Genomic DNA, 8,187 nt, shown 5'->3' with positions numbered 1-8,187 from the left:
GGCTTGTCTGGACCTGAAGTGTTTTTAGGTTGTTTTAATAACTGTGTAGTAGTCGAACAACTATTACGTAACCTGGTTTAGGTTAATCTTTGTGAATACCATATATGGTAAAGGTCTAACAAGCCTTGGGGGTCACTGCATAATAAAGAATTATCTGCCTTGATAACTGAGGCAGGGGAAGCTACTCTGCACCTTTTAAACCTCAGCTGGGAACCAGTGAAAGGGAAGAAAACTGAGTTAAGGAAATAGGTAAAAATAAACCCAAGCAAATGCAAGACCAAGTAGGAAGAAATCCCTACTATACCATACTCCTGCCAAAGACTTGAGGATGCTGATAACTTATAGTAGGCTCCCTCTTTGCCACACCACCATTCTTAAGAAAGACTGAAGAGTCAACCTTAGGACATAAAATAACACTGGGGGTGTAAGTATTATACCACACAAAAGAGGCTGTTATGAAAAGTATTTTGTATAAAAATCTTAACTGTTTTATTAATAAGGCTTTTCAATATCCATACAATGATTTTTATTATTAGACTTATAATGGGAGCTTAGATCCACATATATGCATGTACCAAACTGCCCATAGCAAGGAAATACCTCCTTCCATGTTCCCACTAGTCAAGATGTGTGAATTTCCATGTAGAACAGATTTTAGAGACACTTTAAAATCTTACTCAACAGACACTGCAAAAGCTACCGTGAAATCTTTAGCAAGTATCAGCACCAGCTGAGTATGAGGGACCTTCCCTATTACAAAGGAGTGCAGGACAGAATGGTTTGGGCCTCTGTCAAATGCAGTTTTCCTTTTTTTTGGAAACTTTCTAAGATAACCTTGTATAGAAGGAAAAGGGCAAACTGCACTTCCACAAGAAGATGCACTATTTGTTGGAAATGTGTAAAATGACTTAGCCAATCCTTTCCTATCCCAGGAACTAGCCATACAGATTTGAACCCTGCAGGTGAACCTAAAATCTTGGTATGTATACATGGCGGTTCTACCTCGGAAGCACATCTCCAGCCTATAAATGGAGGCCAGAAGAAATCAAGAATTCCTGCTTGACAAACTTGATCTCCTTCTATGACAAAGTGACCCACTTGGTGGATGAGGGAAAGGCTGTGGATTTTGTTTACCCGGACTTTAGTAAGGCCTTTGATATGGTTTCCCACAGCATTCTCCTTGAGAAACTGGCTGCCCATGGCTTGGACAGGAGTGCCATTCGCTGGGTAAAAATCTGGCTGGAGGGCTGGGCCCAGAGAGTGGTGGTGAATGGAGTTGAATCCAGTTGGTGGCCAGTCACGGGTGGTGTTCTCCAGGGTTTAGTATTGGGTCCAGTTCTGTTTAATATCTTTATCAATGGTCTGGACGAGGGCACTGAGTGCACCCACAGTAAGTTTGCAGATGGCACCAAGTGGGAGTGTTGACCTGCTTGAGTGTAGAAAGGCTTTGCAGAGGGATCTGGACAGGTTGGATTGATGGGCCAAGGCCAATGGTATGAGGTTCAACAATGGCAAGTGCCGCGTCCTGCACTTGGATCACAACAACCTCATGCAGCGTTATGAGCCTGGGGAAGAGTGGCTGGAGAGAAAAGGACCCACGGGTGTTGGTCGACAGCCCTCTGAATGTGAGCCAGCAGTGTGCCCAGGTGGCAAAGAAGGCCAACAGCATGCTGGCCTGTATCAGGAATAGCGTGGCCAGAAGGACTCGGGGAGTCATCACACCCCTGTACTGGGCACTGGTGAGGCCCCACCTCGAGTGCTGTGTCCAGTTTTGAGCCCCTCACTACAAAAAAGACACTGAGCTGCAGGAGCAGGTCCAGAGAAAGGCAGCAAAGATGGTGAGAGGTCTGGAGAACAAATCTTATGCTCAGGGAGCAGGGGTTGTTCAACCTAGAGAAAAGGAGGCTGAGGGGAGACCTTATTGCTCTCTACAGCTCCCTGAAAGGAGGGTGTAGAGAGGTGGAGGTTGGTCTCTCTTCAGAGAATCACAGAATCATAGAATCGTAGAATGGTTCGGGTTGGAAGGGACCTTAAAGATCATCTAGTTCCAACCCCCCTGCCATGGGCAGGGACACCTCCCACTAGACCAGGCTGCTCGAAGCCTCATCCAGCCTGGCCTTGAACACTTCCAGGGATGGGGCATCAACAACTTCCCTGGGCAACCTGTTCCAGTGCCTCACCACCCTTACTGTAAAGAATTTCTTCCTGATATCCAGTATAAATCTACCTTCTTTCACTTTGAGGCCATTACCCCATGCCCTATCATAACACTCCCTGATAAAGAGTCCCTCCCCAGCTTTCCTGTAGGCCCCCCTTTAGGTACTGGAAAGCCGCTATAAGGTCTCCTCGGAGACTTCTCTTCTCCAGGCTGAACAACCCCAACTCTTTCAGCCTGTCTTCATAGCAGAGGTGCGCCAGCCCTCTGATCATCTTCATGGCCCTCTGCTGTATTCGTTCCAACAGATCTATGTCCTTCTTGTGTTGAGGACACCAGAGCTGGATGCAGCTCAAGTAATAGGTGATAGGACAAGAGGAAATGTCCTCAAGTTATTCCAGGGGATGTTTGGATTGGATATTAGGAAAAATTTTTACACTGAAAGGGTTATTAAGGATTGGAACAGGCTGCCCAGAGAAGTGGTTGAGGCATCATCCCTGGAGGTGTTTAAAAGATGGGTAGACATAGTGCTTAGTAATATGTCTTAGTGATGGTTTTTGTCAGAGGTAGGTTGACAGTTAGACTAGATGATCTGAAAGGTCCCTTCCAACCTAGGCAATTGTATGATTCCATGGTGTGCTCCTTTTAGTTGCATGCTTAAATCAGGTGTTAAAAATTTTTCACTGAGCCATCACTAATAATATTTTTGCATGTGCTCAGTGGAAAAATCGAATCCATTCTGAGTTATGAAGCACATCCTTCATCACAGTTGTCAGATAAGAGTGAGCAGAGGCTGTACTACCAGGAGGCACTTGCTTGGCTCTCTTCTCAGTACTTGCAAAGAAGCTTTTGGAGACACAGGTTGCTAACAACCTGCTTTGACAGGTCCTGCTTGCCTTAGCTATTCTCTTCCCTTAGAAACCTGGGCTGGAGGTAGACCATCTTCTGTGTCTTAAACTGTGATGCCAAGGTACTGTGTCATGTGCCCACACAATCAATATTCTCATCCCAGTGAGATTCTCACAGCTTGCCTCATTCTCCCAGGCTGAGATGGTACAAAGGAGGCAAGACATATGAGAGAGGGCAGCTCCAGGTTGCAGACCCAAGCCAATGCATTGAGGAGTGGGTAGGAAGGTAAACGCTGCTCCAGCTTTGTGGAGGCCAAACCCATGGTGTGAGCGCTGGCAGAGATTGCAAGAGAACTGTCTGACTGCTCACCCCAGGTGGAGAGGCCCTGAGAAGACCATGGGTGCAATGAGGCACTGGCCCGCTGACCCACGATGACACCTGTACCAGGCACTGGCAGCACACGAAGGAAGCACAGCCAGCTGTGGTGAGACCCCAGGGTGGGTGCTGGTGTAGAGACATCAGTTGAGATGGTGGCGTGCCTTTTGCCACGGCATTTTGGCTGTTGCTATGAGAGCACAGGGCCCATCAGCTCTCCTCTCAGCCTGGGGCTCCAGCAGGCTCCTGTCAGTCACAGGGAGCTCAGCCAGGCAGCAGCCGACCGGGCCCATTGCTCGAGGCACCCATTGCCAGGGGGTGGCAGCATGGAGCCATCAAGGTGGACCCTCCTCTGAGTGGCTGGCCTGCTGCTGAACAGCAACTAGGTCTCACTTAAAAATGGGTGCTTTTAAAGCTGCTGAAACTTCCTGGCACACGTGTTATCACTGAATCACACCAGATGGGTTAAAATCCAACCAGGTGGGTCAGCCAGTCTCATGTGTTCACCACTGGGATACAACAAAGACAGGTGGAATGGGCCAAAGAAGGTCTGGAAAAGACAGGGTCATCAATGCTGAAAGAAAAGACCCTGAGCTAAAAGAAGCTGCCACTGGTCAGTGTGCAGGGCTTCATCTGCACTGGACCCTGCCTGGAAAGGACACCACTCAGGTCCTTGGAAGCGTGTGACTACCAAAATGCTAACACGAAGAATCAATGGCCCTGCCAACTCCACCGCACACCTGGTAGAGCAGCCTAAGGAGAGCGACTGCAGCACCTCTTTTGACAGCTGTGATCTGGATGGACCTTCACAGTGCAGGTACCAGGAGAGGCCCAGGGCCCTGGATCACCCTCACTCATCTTAGGATGACTGTGAGATCCAGCCTCCATAGATGAGGACCTCCTAAGCTCTTAGGCCAGCAAGGGCAAGAAAGCAAGGTCCTTGCGGCCTAAAATGTAGACGAGTCATTGCCATGGTCTACCTTTGTGCTGGCTCAAAACACACAAGCAATCACAATATTCTTCCCCATGAAGTGGATGTGAAAATGGCACTGTGAACCCAAGCAAAGCCCACCTTCATTGTTCACACACAAAAGCAGAGCAGGGCTACAGTGAGAAGAAGAAATCCTGCCCCTCATCTCCCTCGGCTGCCTCTCATGTCCTGAGGTTTCCTCTTGCAGAGGAAGCCTGGGACTGGGGCGAAAGCAAACCCCTTTCCCTCCGGGACCTGCCAGCAGGATCAGCTCCCTGGGAGACAGGGCTGCTGTGGGAGACAGTCGGTCACTAACACACACTTGAAACACAGGCTGGCTCTCATTTAGCAGGTAGAACAGCATGACAGGAGAAGATCAGTGGGGCCGAATAGCAAGTGCTGAGGACCTGGCCCTTAGACTAAATGGCTTTCAGGGGGAAAGGGTGGGAGTCCCAAGAGCTGAGTGCCTGTTCGAGGCGGGAGCATGCTAGATGTGACCCTGGAGCACACCTGTCCTGCAAACCACAGAGATTAGGGAGATCTGCTTCCATAGCATTTTCCTGTTTGACACTAAGCATTAATGAAGATGTGCTCAAAGACTCCCTGTGCAATAAATGCTGCTTGCACCACGGCAGCACGTGCGGACCCCAGGTGAGGAAAGGGCTGGGTGACACCCAGTGCCAAAGATGCTGCCCCTGTCCCAAAGGGGACAGTCCAGTCATAGAATCATAGAATCATAGAATCATAGAATCATAGGGTTGGAAGGGACCTCTGGAGATCATCTAGTCCAACCCCCCTGCCAGAGCAGAGTCACGCAGAGCAGGTGGCACAGAAACGCCTCCAGCCAGGTTTGGAATGTCTCCAGAGACGGAGACTCCACCACCTCTCTGGGAAGCCTGTTCCAGTGCTCTGCCACCCTCACAGCAAAGAAGTTCCTCCTCATGTTTAGGTGGAACTTCCTATGCTCAGGTTTGTGCCCATTACCCCTTGTCCTGTCCCTGGGCACCACTGAGAAGAGCCTGGTCCCATCCTCCTGACACCCACCCTTTCAGTATTTATAAGCACTGATAAGATCCCCCCTCAGGCGTCTTTTTTCCAGACTGAAGAGACCCAAATCCCTCAGCCTTTCTTCATAAGAGAGGTGTTCCAGTCCCTTAATCGTCTTGGTAGCTCTCTGCTGTCCCCTCTCCAGCAGTTCCCTGTCCTTCTTGAAGCGGGGAGCCCAGAACTGGACACAGTACTCCAGGTGCGGCCTCCCCAAGGCAGAATAGAGGGGGAGGATGACCTCCCTCCGCCTGCTGGCCACACTCTTTTTGGTGCACCGTGAGTCTGTGTGTCTGTGCAGCTGAGGCTGCAGGCACAGAAGTGTCCCCTGGCTGCAGTGCCCTAAAGTCCTCTCCTTCCTCTTGCTGACAGGACTGAAGTCCTTCCTCTACTTCTACGGAAGTACGAGGAATTCCATGTGGAATTGGACATTCACATATGAGGTCTGAGATAAGGAGAGGATTGAAAAGGTGTGATTATAAGTGAAACGAAAGGATACGAAAAAGGTATGAGGACATTTGGGGCTAAGAAGCAAATTGATGTTAGCTTTGGGGAAGAAAAATAAAATCTCATAGATGTTGGATTTGGAAGAGTACTTCAGGTAAAGGTGACACTGAAGAGGAAGGAACAGGAGTTATAGGTGGGAAAAAGTGATGAGAACCTTTGCTGTCTTTTTATTGTAAGAATTGATAGGCTTGATCTTTTAAATGTATAAAATAGTTACAATTATCATTATATGAGCAACTATAACCATAGTTATTACATTATTATAATTAGATGTTTTATTTGGTTTACTAGTAAAAGACAATTTTAGCAAATAGCATCACATAAGGAAGATCATATCTTTGGGTTTTTTAAACAACATTTAAGGTCACACTAAGCATCTTGGATAAAGGAAAATGTCTATGAAGAAAAATACTGGTGGTTGAATTTTCTTTTGTTGTAAAAACTTTCCTGGTCAACATTTTCTATGCTGGCATTTCTGAAGACATAAAGAAAAATCTGTATACAGTTGGTAGAACTTGGGGGAAAACTATATGCCTATGTCAGTCCAAAAATATGTTTTTAGTAACTAAACTAAAGCATTTTCACTGACCAGAAAAATTATCTTGGTAGAATCCAATATGCAAACCTCATAGCATTCATATACAGAACCATGATATTATTTTGCAATGAAATTTTACAAAAATTCTAGGTGTTTGTTATGATTCTTTCTTTGAATAGGAGATGAGTACTCCATAACTGAAGTAGAAGTTTTATTCTTATTTTTTAAAAAAGTAAAATATTAAACTACATTAGTGATTAACATGCTGAACATTTACAGTAGTGATGGTGTTTAATAGCAACAACTCAACATGCCTATGCCACCAGTCTGCATATGTCCAGAAAAAGTCAGATAATAAACATGTCTTAAACATTTGCTTAGTTCTTGTGAATCTTGAAATGCTCCTTATTTATATTGGGGAAATACCTCTCATTCATTCATGTAAATTAAAGTATGTTTCATTTCTCCTGTATTTGTGGTTTGATGCCATACCTTGAAGGCTAGAATCAGCTTGTATATACACCTTGTGCAGTCAGACTGCCTACTAGCTGGTAAGTAATGAAAAGGTCACTGACCTTGAAAAAAGCATTGGTCTGTAATTACCGTAAAGGAACATCTCTGAGAGAAAGTTTAAAATAGATGCAGCTGGTGTACTCCAGTGGAGCTGCATAGATTGCAAAGGCTCTTAAAGCTGTAATAATCTGGACATCAGTGATGTGCCTCCTAAGTAAATAAGCACTGTTTCTTTGGCAACATAACATTAACTGAAAATCACAGAATCATAGAATCATTCAGGTTGGAAAAGACCCTTGGGATCATCGAGTCCAACCATCAACCCCACTCTGCAAAATTCTCCCCTACACCATACCCCCCAACACCACATCTAAATGTCAATTAAACACATTCAGGGATGGTGACTCCACCACCTCCCTGGGCAGCCTATTCCAGTGTCTGACCACTCTTTCTGTGAAGAATTTTTTCCTAATGTCCAGCCTAAACCTACCCTGCTGCAGCTTGAAGCCGTTCCCTCTTGTTCTATCGCCAATTACCTGTGAGAAGAGACCAGCACCAACCTCTCTACAATGTCCTTTCAATTAGTTGTAGAGAGTGATGAGGTCTCCCCTCAGCCTTCTCTTCCTCAAACTGAACTGTCCCAGCTCCTTCAATCGCTCCTCATAAGATTTATTCTCCAGGCCCTTCACCAGCTTCGTCTGCACTCGCTCCAGCACCTCTATATCTCTCTTGTATTGAGGTGCCCAAAATTGGACACAATACTCAAGGTGTGGCCTCACCAGTGCTGAGTACAGGGGGACAACCACCTCCCTGCTTCTGCTGGTCACACTGTTTCTAATACAAGCCAGGATGCCATTGGCCCTCTTGGCCACCTGGGCACACTGCTGGCTCATATTCAGACGCTTGTCAATTAGAACCCCCAGGTCCTTTTCTGCCAGGCAGCTCTCCAGCCACACTTCCCCAAGCCTGTAGCAATGCATGGGGTTGTTGTGGCCCAAGTGCAGGACCTGGCACTTGGCCTTGTTGAAGCTCATTCCATTAGTGTTGGCCCATTGATCCAATCTATCCAAGTCTCTCTGTAGAGCCTCATTCCTGTTCTGCAGAAAGAAACTTTTACTCAGTGAATTCTAACACACAAAATTTATCAATTCAGTTCCTCATGACTTAAAAGTCTATTCAAACCCTAGAAGAAACTGCTAGCTGAAAAAGATCCTGTGTTTCTCATGAAAGAGAGAA

The sequence above is a fragment of the Rissa tridactyla genome, chromosome 15, assembly GCF_028500815.1.
Source record: "Rissa tridactyla isolate bRisTri1 chromosome 15, bRisTri1.patW.cur.20221130, whole genome shotgun sequence".
NCBI lineage: Eukaryota > Metazoa > Chordata > Aves > Charadriiformes > Laridae > Rissa > Rissa tridactyla.
The sequence above is the reverse complement of the archived record's forward strand: the minus strand, read 5'-3'. Positions refer to the sequence as shown.